Genomic DNA, 15,061 nt, shown 5'->3' with positions numbered 1-15,061 from the left:
TCTTCTTCTTCCTCTTCATCCTCTTCTTCTTCCTCTTCATCCTCTTCTTCCTCTTCTTCATCCTTTTCTTCCTCTTCTTCATTCTCTTCTTCATCCTCTTCTTTTTTTTCTTCTTTTTCTTCTTGTCTTCCTCTTGCAGGTTACTGCTCATGCACAGATTTTTTATTGGTAAAAAGATCGGCCAATTTGCCCATAATTGCCACGAAAATCGTCCGATCGGCAAAATCGGCCGATCTTTTTCCAACTTTACAGATAACAAAAATCTGCCAAAATACCGAAAAACGGCCGAACAATTAACCCACTAAATCGGCCAATTTTCGACCCATCTATGGCCTACATTAGTGTCACTGACGATGTCACTGACAGTCAGTCCCCCCCCCCCCGTGTCAGAATGTCTGCTGCAGGCCTGGTATAAGTCACTGATCACCGCCATTACTAGAATAATAATAAAAAAAGTAAAAAAAAATCCCAGTATGTATACCGCCATTTGCAGATGCTATAACTTTCACATAAACCAATTCATTTACACGTATTGGGATTTTTTTTTAGCAAAGACATCGCAGAATACATTTTGGCCTAAATTTATGATGAAATTTGATTTTTTTAAAATTTTTTACTGGACATGTTTATTAGCAAAAACTCAACAATATTGTTCTTTTTCACAAAATTGTCAGCCTTTTTTTTGTTTATAGTGCAAAAAATTAAAAACGCACAGGTGATCAAATACAACTGAAAAAAGCTCAATTTGTGGGAAAAAAGGATGTAAATTTCATTTGGATGCAGCATTGCATGACCCCACAATTGTTAAAGTAACACAGCGCCGTAACGCAAACCGCTTCTGTAACAGCTTCCTCACCGCCCTATAGCAGAAATACTGCTACAGGGCGGCACAAGTGCGCAAAATCACATATATATACGTGATTTGCGCTCCCATGGTTTTCACGCCCCTCCCAGATAGCCCATCAGTACAACAGTCATCAGGAGGGCAAGTGGTTAATGTGAATTCAGTTTTGAAGGGATGTAGTGACACCCCTACTAGGAGCCTATATCTAGAAAGACAGCCGTGCTCTGTTCGTTGGTGTACAATGCAGGGGACATCATGAGGTGTTTATTAAACATTTCCAGGTGAGTTCAGATGGATCCCACAAACAGACATCCATATACAGGAGGGCTGGGTACAGGGGCGGACTGACCATTTGGGAACTCTGGCACTGCCCAAGGGCCCGGGGTCAGCAGGGGGCCCCATGAGATGCCCCTGGTACCTTTCATAGACTTTTTTGGGTGTGGTTTGAGTGTGGGCAAGGACACAGGGGCCCCATGATCCCCTATTGCCCGGGGGCCCCATGAGTTGTCAGTCCGCCCCTGGTTGGGTACACACTGAAACAAGCAGGAATGGACGGTGCTGACTGGAGCCGGGGCTGAGGCGCACTGGGCTTTGATCTTTCCGTAAAAACAAATACGGAATGTGATTGGCTGTGACGGGCTGTGGGTTTCACTGGAGTAGTTTGTGTTGCACCTGTGTGAGGCAGCCTGGCTGTAGTAGCAGTGTGTAATGTGAGCCCCTCCCTGCGTGTGTGAGTGCCCCTCCTCCTCCCAACCAGGAAGTGTGCAGTGTATTGTGCGTGCTCAGCTGTCCTCGTAGACACACAGCGCACGGACCAAGGCTGCTCCTCTCTGGACACCTCATGTACCTAGTCCCAGGTATTTACTGATAGAGACCATATACATGTGCAGGCTGTCATAGGATGGGTGGTCAGTGGCAGCCTGTACTGGACCCCATCACATACACAGTAGGATGTTTACTTTCTGAGCTCATTGTCCTGTACGATCTAATCCATAATGTGGATATCAGAAGGCCCTGTCCTCTGGAAGAATACATGTACCCGCTGTAGGTTGTTACCTCAAACTTTGCATCCTTTCTATACATTGTATTAGATGTCCCCCTTTATGGTTTGTATAGTTGGGGGGGGGGCTGTGTGGTGCCTGTTCACACTTTTGTGTATTGGGGCAATGTGTGTGTTCCTGTAATGTAACAGTTCTATGTGTGGCACATTTTATTTCAGGTACTTATATAGCACTGTCAACTTACGCAGCACTTTACATATATATTGTGTACACTCGCATCAGTCCCTAACCCTCAAGGGGTGTACAATCTAAGGTCCCTAACTTACATTCATACATACACATACTAGGGCCAATTTAGACAGGAGCCAATTAACCTCCCAGCATGTCTTTGGAATGTGAGAGGAAACCAAAGTACCTGCAGGAAACCCGCACAGGGAGAACATGCAAACTCCAGGCAGGAGGTGCCATGGCTGAAATTAGAACCAACAACCCTAGTACTGCCAGGCGGAAGTGTTAACCATTTAGCCACTGTGCTGCACATTGCGGTGTAACCGTTGTGAATGGGGCATCCTAACCCCTTCCTGCCTCTGTCTCCTGGGCCCTTAGGAGGTTCTAAATGCTGAGAGGTGGTCACATGATCAGAAAGCTCACACCAGTGGTCACATGATTTGAAAGCTCCCAATCACATGTATACAGCAGGAGTAGTTGTGCACTGAAAAGAAAATTCTGGAATGCAACTTATGGAAGGAAATATTGCTGGATATTTTCTCTTATTTGGACCATTCTCTGTAAACCCTAAAGGTGGTTGTGCATGAAAGTTCCAGTAGGTCAACAGGTTTTGAAACACTCAGACCAGCCCATCTAGCACCAACAACCTTGCCACGTTCAAAGTCTCTAAACCCAGGACCCTGCATTCACTATATCTGGTCTCCCCCAGTACACACAACATGGAAATGCAATTATTTTCATAAATATAAACTGCTACATACCATTTCTCATCAGCAGTTAGAGCAATCTTGTGACTTCTATCAGTGTCCAGCAGAGCACTGGTTAAAGCTTAGGAGTAGGCGGTTTCATTGTGCTCTAGGAGGATGCAGAACCCCTGACCTTTGTCTTGACAGTGCTGATTGGCTCTGTGCAGATCACATGTAGTCTCCCAAGAAAAAACAAACTTGCAATTCACACCAAACTGAGCATGTGCAGAGTGACTCCACACGATATGTCTTATCAGGAGATAAGGGGGGGGGGGGATACTGGAAGGAGAGGATCAGAGAAGTCAGGATCAAATGGTGTGTTTACACAATGCAGAGGATTAACCCCTTATTTTTCACAGTGAGTATAACAAGCATGTTTGTTTTTTTAACAGTTGCATTTATTAAAATCGTACAAAAGTATAAAAAATCAAGGTACATAAGAACAAGCAAGCTTATGGCAGTCAATAGATAAACAATATACATGTGATTCCAATGCTAAAGATCATACAGAGTCAACTGGTCATCCTGAGTCAGATTGGGAGAAACATACATATTACACTGTAGATAGCCATCACCCACCAAATAAGATGTAGGGGAAAGATCTAAGAGCTGGAGCGAAAAAGAAGTTGATAAAATAAAAATGGGGCGGAAGATAACAAGCATGCTTTACTGTATGTACAGACTATTTTCACTGTTGTGGGATGCACTTGGCCAAAAACCAAAACTGAAATGGACAGGCTTTAAAAAACATTTTATATAATTGTATTATATTTTACTTATATTCAAATGAATATGAATTTAAAAAATACAATCAAGTAACGTAAAACTAACTTTTATTGAAAGTAACACACAAAAATTGGACAGAAAATAAAATGGGAAATATATATTTATTTAAAAAACGTTTTGCATTAAAATCAATGGGATGCGATTTTTGCATTGAATTCAATAATCATTAGCAGCACTCCCCCCCCCCCCCCCTCTCAAAATGCCAATAACTTTTATTTTCGGCTGATTATATATTGGTGCATCGCTAATCGGGAGCTTTCCGGTACTCTCCAGTGACTATTCTGGGATGTCGGCACGGACAGGTGTTTACATAGGGTCCTGTGTGTGTTTGTGTATATGTGTATATATGTTTTGTGTGTGTGTGTGTATGTATGTATGTATATATATATATATATATATATATATATATATATATACACACACACACACACGTATGTATGGCCTCTTGGTGTTAAAGCCCACCCACCGAGAGGCTGTACCTCTGGCAGGAATTGGTTAAAGTAGAACTATAGGCAAAACCTCTTTTAATTTAAAAGAAAAAAAAATCATCTTGGATAGAGCAAAGGAGGGTTATAACCCCTGTCAGATTTTCTTTGTCATCTATGTTCCATTGCGGAGATTTTCCTTCACTTCCAAACAGGAAGTGAGAGGAAACCCCTTCAAATTAAGAGAATCCCTTGCTGCCCCCCCCCCCCCAGGTCAGTAGAACATTTGTCCCCTCTATTACTTTTCTGGAGACAACCCAAGATTTGGGATTTTCTTTTACTTTCACTTTCAATGATAATGGTAATCAGGACAAATAGAGAGAGGGGATCTCCCTAACGAAGGCACAGACTGCATTAAAAACTGACAGGGGTTCTCATCCCTCTCCACTCTATTCAGAAGTTAAAAAAAAAGTTTTGCCTTTAGTTATACTAGAATATTCAGGATATCTGCTGACTTTTAATAAAAGGACACCTGTCCAAGGATCCAAGGCCATCTTCACTCAAGCTGGTTCTTCCCCAGTCTTCAGGTCTCCAGTGCCAGCATGTTTAGTGTGGGCATCTGGCTATGACTTCACAGTCGGGTTCCCACTGCACATGCACAAGTTGGGCTGCACTTTGTGAATGATCGTACAGCCTCATAGGACCTTTGTGTCCCAAGAGATTGTGGGCTGGGGGGGGAGGGACAACTTCAATTGGAATAACCTAGGCAATCAGACCAGTGGTGGGAGCGGGTATATACCTAAATTAGGTCCCAGCTGCCCACCCCCCAAAAAATGCCCAAAAGTGTTGGGGGGGGGGGGGGGAGGACATAAAGCAGAACTTCCCCTTTAAGCTACTGCACAGTACACATCTCCTGCATTATTAAAAAGAGTCTTGGGTGGTTTTTGGATCTGTTGTGTGTTGTCAGCCCATTAATAAAGAATGGGCTCACATATCACATTGCATGTTTAATTTGCAAATTAAAGGCTACTTAACACCCTGTTATTCTGTCCTTTTACTACAGACCTTGCATGCCAAACAGAAGATCCACTTTTTTCAAGCCTCTTGTCTTCTTAAAAAAGCAATTTGTAAAAAAAAACTGACTTCAGACATAGTGTGTGATTTCAGTGTTCCTCACCACATTATCTTGAGATAGCTGGGCACTCAAAATTCTGTGAGAATGCACTCTTGCAATGAGCTGGAATGCAGTGCTGTGGGATTTTGTGCTCTCAGCTCATCAGGAAAACATTGTGAGGTCACTCATGCCTCCCACAATTAATGTTGGTTTACAGATGGCTTTTTACCCTCTTCCCAGACCACATAATGCATATATACTGCAACAGGTAGGATGGGCCTTAGCACTCGGCTGTCGCACATATGCGTCCACAGCAGTTGAAGGTTGTGTTGTAAGAACGTGCTCCCAGTACACTGACTGAGCAGTCGCTGACAGCTTTCGGTCAAGGCTTCTGAACAGGAGGCAGTAAGATGAGCTATTAATTATGTGATCACTGTGAGAGTCAATCATAATGTGCATGTGCTTTGGAAGCCACACCACCTCCTTCTATTAAAGCACATTGAAAGTGTTGCTGGGAGCTGATGTAAAGGCGTTAAGCCCATTTGCGTTAGGGGTGGGGGAAGGGGGGACTTGCAAAAAAGTGAAACTTATATTTGGCATGGAAGGTCCACTTTACAGTTGGCCCTCCTTTTTACTCTAGAGGGTTGGGAGTTGTGCCATTTCTTACAAGCCTTTTATGTAAATGGTTAGCACTTCTGCTTGGCAGTACTAGGGTCGTTTGTTCGAATCCCAGCCACGGCACCTCCTGCCTGGAGTTTGCATGTTTTTACTGTGCCTGCGTGGGTTTCCTCCGGGTACTCCGGTTTCCTCCCACACTCCAAAGACATGCTGGGAGGTTAATCGGATCCTGTCTAAATCAGCCCTTGTATATGAATGTGAGTTAGGGACCTTAGATTGTACGCCCTTGAGGGTTAGGGACTGATGTGAATGTACAATATATATATGTAAAGTGCTGCGTAAATTGACGGCGCTATACAAGTACCTGAAATAAATAAATAAAATGCCTCTATGGTACTATAAATGCGTAGTCAGACATTACAGGAACACACGTTTGTACATAGCTTTCTCTGTTTTAACATTTGGAATGTTTCTACTGCACAGCAGGTATCACTGGCCTAGTTCTTTTCGCTATAAGGTAATATGGATTAAAAATGGTTACCAGTGTTTAGCAAGAATCTTACAACTGATGAAACCTAATTGGTTGCTGTTTGACGGACATACATTGTTCATCATGTTGTTAAAGTGGATCTGAAGTCAAATATTCATACCAGCTGCAACAATCTTTACCTGTCAGTAGGCGTCATATGGGTCCCATTGGATGCTGCTTTCACTTGTGTGAGACAATGATAAACTGCATCAAGTTAAAGTGAAACTTTAGACACGGTTCACACCTCTGCGTGTTGCAATTGATGCATTTTCTAGTGCGTTTTGCATTTTTGAACCTGCGTTTTTTTTTTTTGGGGGGGTTTTTGGCCATAGGAAAGTATTGATTTTGGATGGGTGCGACTTTTGTGCAACCTTGAATGGGTGCTACTTTGATGGGACTTGGATGCAACTTTGGATGGGTGTGACTTGGATGTGGCTTTGCTTCTACTTTGATGCTACTTGAGTGGCAGAGAGTGTAAAGTCGGATCAAAGTCAATACTTTCCTATTGCCAAAAAAAACTAACAAAATGCATCAAATATAGACTACATGCGGTTTTTGGCATGTGTCCATTGAAGTCTGTTGAACCAAAAACACACCATGTTACATCTAAAAATAAGTCCGTGACCTTTCCAAAAATGCAGTGGCTAAAAAACGGATAGATGTGAATATGTCCCATAGGAAGCCATGTTAAATGGACTGTAGCGTGTTTGCAAAATGCACTAAAAAACACATTGGTGTGAACCAGGCCTTATGTTAATAAAAATGGGCAAACAGGCATGATTTTTAATGCAGCAGAGACATGTTTTGTCTCTTCTGCATTAAAATTACCTACCTGTCTGTTCGTCCTTGTACAGTGGGCTGTGCACCCGCAGCTTACCATAGTATTTCAGCAGTGCTGCAGCCAACAGGACTCTTGCACATGCGCGGAGGTGACTTCATCCCCATCCATCCAATGAAAGCAGCTGCATTTGCTGGAGCGTTACATTCTTTCCTGGCCTCCATGGCCAGGAATCTCTCAACGGGGACCAGGAAGTGACATCACAGCGTCACTTCCGGGTCAGGACAAGGAGGGGAGCGGCCGTGCCTGCTGTCCTCCGTCCCCTCTAGCTGACGACAGTCAGCTGATCCCAGGCCCGCAGATGGGCAAGCGGGGGGAGGTTCATGGAAGGGGGAGGCTTGCACTGTGGGGAAGCAGTCTGGGGCAGCGTCGCTGCGTGAATGCTTCCACCTCACAGATGAGCCCTGCTGCTTTTCTGCAACAGGGCTAAAAGTAAAAAAAAAAAAAACTACCTACCTGACGCCTGGAACTACATGTCCCAGATGTCAGGCGATACAAATTCAACATCCCTGCATGTACCTGTATGAAAAAGTATCCTATTCTTTGTATTGCTTCCTTTGTGTGAAATCCCTGCTGTTCCTGTCAGTCCCTCTGCTTTCCTGTTAAAAACTGACCACACTAGGCCGAAGAACACAGCTTGATCAGTTCTCTAGCTCTGCTGGGAACTCAGCCTGCTCTGCTCCAATGATCAGAGTCATGCTTACATGCCCCACTCCCCCCTTTCACAGCCATTCACTGGGAATACCAGTGTGCTGCTGTTTCTCTTCCCCTAGCTCTCATGCAGCTCAGAACAGAGAGAATGAGATCACTTATAAAAAAGGAAAAAAGGGTATTTAAAATGTTTTTTTTTTCCTCTATATAGGAATGTTTTGCTGTTATTTCTATTTTAAACTGTATGGGTTGTTTTACAAGGTGAGGGTTTACATACACTTTAAGAATTTTGCAGGATGTACAAATTGGTTTATGTAAGGGCCATGTTCTGCAACACTTTTTGTGTTTATTTTGTACAAGGAGAAAAGTACAAAGAGCAGTACTCGTAGCAAGCAGCCTCCCTGGTCTGGCTGAAGTGAACAGTTATATAGTCTGTGTATACGTCATTCAGCCAGCAATCGGCCTAGCCAAAGCTAGCTTAGAGTGCCTCTGAGAACACATGTCAAAGGGCTGCTTACATCTCAAGAACTATATAAAATTTGATGTGTTACACAGGGATATCAGTCAAAAATGTAGCTAATATTAGTACTTTGTCTTCCACAATTGTAATATTTAACCACTTGTTGACTGCGCTATTGCACAGTCGACCAGTTCTGAGTGGACATCAAACAACGTCCTTCTAGAACTGCGCCCTTTGTGGTGCACATCCAGCGCTCTCTGTGATCGCTGTGTCCTTTGGACACAGCTGATCACATGTCACAGTAAAGGGCCAATCACAGTTGCCGTTTACCACGTGATCAGCTGTGTCCAAACACAGCTGATCACGATGTAAACACACTTGCCGGCTATGACCAACAAGTGTGAAAGGAGACCTCTACACTGATAATCAGGGCACTGGTCGTTATTAGTACCCATCATTGCCGCCTCATCAGTGCCTCCTCATAAATGTCCATCAGCAGGGCTTGACAAATTTTGCTTTGAACCTAGGAGCCAGCTAAAAAAGTTAGGAGCTGGGTGGGGGGGCAGCGTTACAGGAGGGGAAGCAGGGAGACAGGTAGGGGGCAGCATCACAGAAGAGAGGGCAGTGGGCAGTGCACAAGTGGGGGGCAGTGCCCCGGGTGAGGAGCAGTGTCTCAGCAGGACAGGTGGGGGACAGCATCACAGCTCCATGGGCTCTCTGACAGGTGTGGGGGGCAGGCCTGTAGTGCCTTCTAGGGGGAGCACGGTTTTTGTGGGGCTGTCCAGGAACTCCGTGCTTCACCTGGACTTTGGACGTAGACTCTAAGGGTCCCAAAACCCTGGGCTGGGCTCCACTCTGAGGGGCATGGGAGAGGAGCTGGCAAAGGATGTTTGGTGGGCGAGATGGGGCAATATGGGCTAGCAAGGGCCCCTAGTGCCAGGAAGCGGTTTCTGGTCGCCTAGGAGTTGTCGAGCCTTGCCCATCAGTGCATCCTCATCAGCGCATCCTCATCAGCGAAGGAGAAATGTACCTGTTTGCAAAATTTTATAATAGAAACTCAGAAAAAACGTTTTTTGTTTTTTTTTTAATCTTAGGTCTTTTTTCGTTTGCTTAGCAAAAATAAAAACCCTAGTGGTGATTACCAGCAAAAGAAAGCTCTATTTGTTTGAAAAATTTGTTAAAAATTTCATATTGGTAAAGTGTTGCATGACCGCGCAATTGTCATTCAAAGTGCAACAGAGCTGAAAGCTAATAATTGGCATGGACAGGAAGGGGGTAAAAGTGCAGGTGTTTTTTTTTTTTATTCCACATTTTTCAAAATTCCAAACTAAATTCCACCTCCCCTAGCTACCAATATACCATTAATGCAATTCTGTTGCAGAAAAGACACTTGAAGTAGTTCACCAGCTGACCTCATTAGCACACACCCTGTACCTATTCTCCTCCTCCAGGAAACTGTTCCCACCCACCCCTGTACTCACATGTAGGTTGAAGTATTAAAAACAGAAGAAGTCTGTAAAGCTCGCCATATACACTATACAATCTGATTGTAGAATCTCCTTTAGCTTCACCATCAGCTATGGAGTGCAATGGCCTGCCTGACTGGATATAGAGTGATTGGATACATAAGTGTGTCCTTCTATTATGGGCAGCTTTGTACAAGTACATAGAAGGGAGTGGATGGAGACACTTTAGCTGTCAAACCCCATTCATGTTGTGGAAATGTACGCTCCCATATGCGTTTTTTGAGGGGGCATTTTGGAGCGTTTCTGCTCATTGCACATTTGAAACACAGCAAAGTGCACATTTTCTGTTCAGAAGCATGCAGATGAATGGAGCCTCCTTGTTTATGTGTAAACACACCAATTTCACTTTCAGGTCCCATTCACACCTAGCATGGTTCATTTTTTTGGTTTGTTTTTTCTGTGACACAGCACATACCTATTGAAATATATACATGGCAAAGTAGCTCATGGGACATTTTGGCGTGTGGCGGTTTTTACATTTTTCACTGTGTTTTGCTGCATTTTGATTGCTTTTTAACACAGCTAAAGGAGATTGTATAGTGTATAGGGAGTGTTACAGACTTCTGTTTTCACAACTACAGCCTGCATGTGCGTACAGAGGTGGGAGCAATTTCCTGGAGGAGAACAGGTGCAGGGTGTGTGCTAATGAGGTCAGCTGGTGAACTACATCCTGTGTTTTAACAGTTTTCATGTCTCAAATCTACATACCAGGGAGCCATGAACCTTTCTATGGAGCAAGCTGCAGCTGGATAGGTAAGGCTTTCTTCTCTGCAACGGGTAAGGCTTTTTGTCTTTTCTGCAACAGAAGTACAATAATAATATATCGGTACATAGGGGAACTAGAATTCTGGGCAGAAAAAAAGGTGAACTCCGCCTTTAACACTATGTGCTGCAGGACACTACCTGTAATTCACACAGGAATCACACCGCATTCCTTTGCAAATTACATGCAAATGTATGTGCGGTGTGATTTGAGCTATAAATTTTTGTATGGCTCAAATAGCATCTGCAACAAAAACGTGCAGGACCCTTTTTTAACCACAGCCTTACCACGCTGTATCTAAATGACGGCTACAGTGCGGTTGTCCAGTTCTGGGAGGGCATCATATGACGTTCTCCCAGAACGTGCACCCTGTGATTTCCATGATCGCTGTGTCCTACAGACACAGCTGATCACATGATGAGGTAAAAGGGCAATCACAGCGGCCTTTTACCACATGATCAGCTGTGTACAATGACAGCAGATCACCGAGTAAATACAGTTGCCGGTTATCGGCAGCACTTTCCTCACACTGTCACAGCGTAAGGAAAGTACTGCTGATAACCTATAAAGACTGCGCACTCACCAGATACGCAATCTTTATGCGCATTTGTGTGAAATATCACTGGACCTCCTGTATCATCATCCTGGTCTGGTCAGATCTGGTCAGGATATCCCTCATGGCCTGGTACCCGGATGGATGCAGCTTTTCTGTAGATTTGGCCGGTTCCCACCAGAATGATAAGACAGACTCAGGCCAGCTGTAGACCATTCAAGGAAACGTACCATAGATTAGCCACATGAGTATTGACTGCTTCCTGATGATATCCACAGGCTCTTCCCAGTGAGGGAGATGTAGACTCACACCTCCTCCAGACAGCTTGGACTCTCTCCCACAACTTCCTACTGGCTCTCTCCCATTAGCTTTCCTCGGACCCAACTGGATCCGTGGACTAGGCCCCTTAGCAATGCCTATCTTGAACCTGTGTCTTCAGGCTGGCTTCCTTTCAGACTTCTGCCCCATAGGGCTGAGCCCCTGCGCTGGGGTCCTCTCCTGCAAAACTGGACCCAGGATCCTCTAGAAGGATTTTAGAAATATAGTCAGAGAGAGGACATAGTGGGCAGCCTGAATATTAATGGGACTCCAGCCAATCCCTTGGAAGGTGTTCCCAGTGTGTGGTGAGAGACCCCATAAGTAAGTCTTAGGCTTCAGCAGCCAGGTGCAGTGTTCCTGGGTCCAGTTTTGCAGGAGAGGACCCCAGTGCAGGGGCTCAGCCCTCTGGGGCAGAAGTCTGAAAGGAAGCCAGCCTGAAGACACTGAGGTTCAAGATAGGCATTGCTAAGGGGCCTAGTCCACGGATCCAGTTGGGTCCGAGGAAAGCTAATGGGAGAGAGCCAGTAGGAAGTTGTGGGAGAGAGTCCAAGCTGTCTGGAGGAGGTGTGAGTCTACATCTCCCTCACTGGGAAGAGCCTGTGGATATCATCAGGAAGCAGTCAATACTCATGTGGCTAATCTATGGTATGTTTCCTTGAATGGTCTACAGCTGGCCTGAGTCTGTCTTATCATTCTGGTGGGAACCGGCCAAATCTACAGAAAAGCTGCATCCATCCGGGTACCAGGCCATGAGGGATATCCTGACCAGATCTGACCAGACCAGGATGATGATACAGGAGGTCCAGTGATATTTCACACAAATGCGCATAAAGATTGCGTATCTGGTGAGTGCGCAGTCTTTATATTTTATCACCTGATGGTCCTTTACATTGGACGTCTGAAGATCATCCTGGATCTTAAGAGCACTCCTTCATTGGACTGTACCACTTTCCTCACCTCATAGCCACCATTCAGTGGCGTTACTAATTCACAGTCACCGTTTATTATTGTGTATTATCGGTGTTTTATCCATTATTTTGTCTAGATATATAGCGCTGCACCTCCCTCCCTTTTTACATATATGTTATTGAAGGTTTGATACGGTGCCTTTTATGGTGTACAGCCGCTGCTGCTTATTATACATTATCACATAAGCGCTCACTTACCTTTTGCTTTTACTGCTGATAACCGGCAGCAGTCACAGAGCAGATTGGCACTGATTATCAGTGCCCTGCAGTGTCTTCAGTAGTTCACCCACCAGTGCCCCCCATTATGGTCCCGCAGTTCCGCCCGTCAGTGTTGACGCCTATCAGTGCCCATCAGTGCAGCGTCATCAGTGCCTCCTCAATGCCCACCAGTGCTGCCTCATCAGTGTCACCTATCCATGCCCATCAGTGCTGCCTATCAGTGCCGCTTATTGGTGCAGCCTCATCAATGCATATCAGTGAAGGAGGAAAAAAAAAACCTGTTTACAAAATGTTATAATGGAGACAGAAAAACTTTTTTTTTTTTTGCACTTTTTGTTTATAGCGCAAAAAAAACACCCAGTGGTGATTACCACCAAAAGAAAGCTCTATTTGAATGACAATTGTGCGGTCGTGCAACACTGTACCCATATGAAATGTTTCTTTTTTTCACACAAAGTGTGACACCACTGAAAGCTGAAAATTGGCCTTGGCACGAAGGGGGTAAAAGTGCCCAGTAGGCAAGTGGTTAAATCTGCACCTGAATCACATTGTATAGGTGTTCTCACACATACGATGCAATTTCCGGTAATCACATCACATTTTGCGATCTGTTTCAGGGGTGTCATTCATTTATCATTGATACTCGCGATGCGATTGCAATGTGAATCACAGGTTTCCCAGCGTTTCCTGCACCACATTGGTGTGAAAAAAGAAGTCAATAGTGATAGTAACATGGAGATGGTCATAGCTTTCTTCTGTTTTGAAGTTGCTGGCTGTTTCTGGCCTCAAAACACAGATACAATAGAGAGAAGTAATGACTCCTGATCTTACCATGTGTACTGGTCTGAATGCTTACTGTAAGGGATTACATGAGATAGTTTTGGACAAACTTAGATGCTAGGTAAAATACTAAAATTAACAGTGCAGCAAAGTGCCACCCACCCCAAGCAAGGGTAAAATACTTGTTTAGTCTAGGGAATTGTAAAAACCACAAATCCTTATCATATCCCTTGCTCATCTGGCAACTATTGTTCTTTTCTGCTGCCTGGCATCCCAATATGTGGAAGGCCCTCTTCACATACAATGCATCTTGGCCAGATCACCAGATGATCATGTGTGACTCATGGTAGTCACATGGGCTCCTCAGATGTGATAGGGAGGATATGCTCCGCATCGAAATTCACTGAAAACTGAACATTTGCAAAGCTGTCAAGACTGCTCTGCAAAATCCCCAACTGCCCTGGGGTCTTGGACAGAAAGTGGAGATTGAGAACAGCAGGATCAATCAGGTTTTTTGCAGAATACAGAAAACAAATTACATAGTGACTTAGTAAGTATGAACAGCGAGTAATACAGGATTTTCTTGATTTTTTTTTTTTTTATTATGTTGGTTTAGTGACACTTTAACCCATGTGGTGCAAGCACAGCCCCCCTGCATGGGGAAATAAAATTAAAGATTCCCTGAGTTTAAAACAACTTCTTTAAACAACTGGGGATGAGGGGGAGGGGCTTAATTTTTGGGGGTATTTCCTGTTGAAGGTAGAGCCAGTCATCTCTCTCAAGTGGCTGTCCTGGAAGATGATTTGGGAAATTAAATGTGCAATATTCCCCCTTTCTGATTTTAGCACATCTGGTATGTGTATACTGGCTAGCATTAGAAAATCAGTAGCTGAGTGAATTTGTTGCATGTAATTGCTCTTTAACCACTTGCCCTCCAGAGGATTTACCCCCCCCCCCCTTCCTGAACAGGTCATTATTTGCGATATGGCGCTGCATTACTTTAACTGACAATTGCGAGGTCATGCAATGCTCTACATAAATGAAATTTGTGTCCTTTTTTTTTTTTTCCCCCCACAAATAGAGCTTTCTTTCGGTAGTATTTGATCACCTGTGTATCTTTAATTTTTTGCACTATAAAAAAAAAAAAAAACAGTTTTTTACAATAAACAGAATATTTTTGACTTTTTGCTATAAAACATGTCCAGTAAAAAAAAATTTAATCGAATTTCATCAAATTTAGGCCATAATGTATTTTGATGTCTAATGTGCTAAAACAAATCTCAATACATGTAAGTGAATTTGTTTTCGTGAAAGTTAGTGTCTACAAATGGTGGTATATATATTGGAATTTTTTGTTTTTAACACTAGTAATGGTGACAATCAGCGACTTATAGCAGGACTTCGGCGGGTGTTCTTACATGGAGGTAAATGGCTAACTGCCACTGACATCCCAATGACACTAATAAAGTGATCAGTGCTAATAAGCACTGACGCTGTACTAATGACACTGGGCAGGAAGGGGTTAACATCTGGGGCGATCAAAGGGTTAACTGTGTGCTGTGATTGACATCTGTACCCACCAATGGCAGTGCATGCCCCCTACCTGGAAATGCAAAATCATACATATGACTTCCCCTCTCGTCTTTCAGGACAGCACCTTGAAAGACCTCAGCTCCTCCCCACCTGAGGAAACA

General features: G+C 43.9%; 1 protein-coding gene across 1 annotated transcript in view; it reads left to right on the top strand.

The window, feature by feature from the left end:
• Positions 1-1,596: 1,596 nt before the first annotated feature.
• Positions 1,597-15,061, top strand: part of MANEA (mannosidase endo-alpha) — a 37,339-nt gene continuing 23,874 nt past the window's right edge. Inside the window, exon 1 of the mRNA XM_089665393.1 lies at positions 1,597-1,701. The gene's annotated coding sequence lies outside the window, so the exon portion shown is untranslated. The remainder of the gene's footprint in view (positions 1,702-15,061) is intronic.

The sequence above is a fragment of the Staurois parvus genome, unplaced genomic scaffold (assembly GCF_062004578.1).
Source record: "Staurois parvus isolate SC_StPar_1 unplaced genomic scaffold, SC_StPar_1.0 ptg000048l, whole genome shotgun sequence".
Taxonomy (NCBI): domain Eukaryota; kingdom Metazoa; phylum Chordata; class Amphibia; order Anura; family Ranidae; genus Staurois; species Staurois parvus.
Note: the sequence above shows the minus strand (reverse complement) of the source record. Positions and strands in the feature narration are given on the sequence as shown.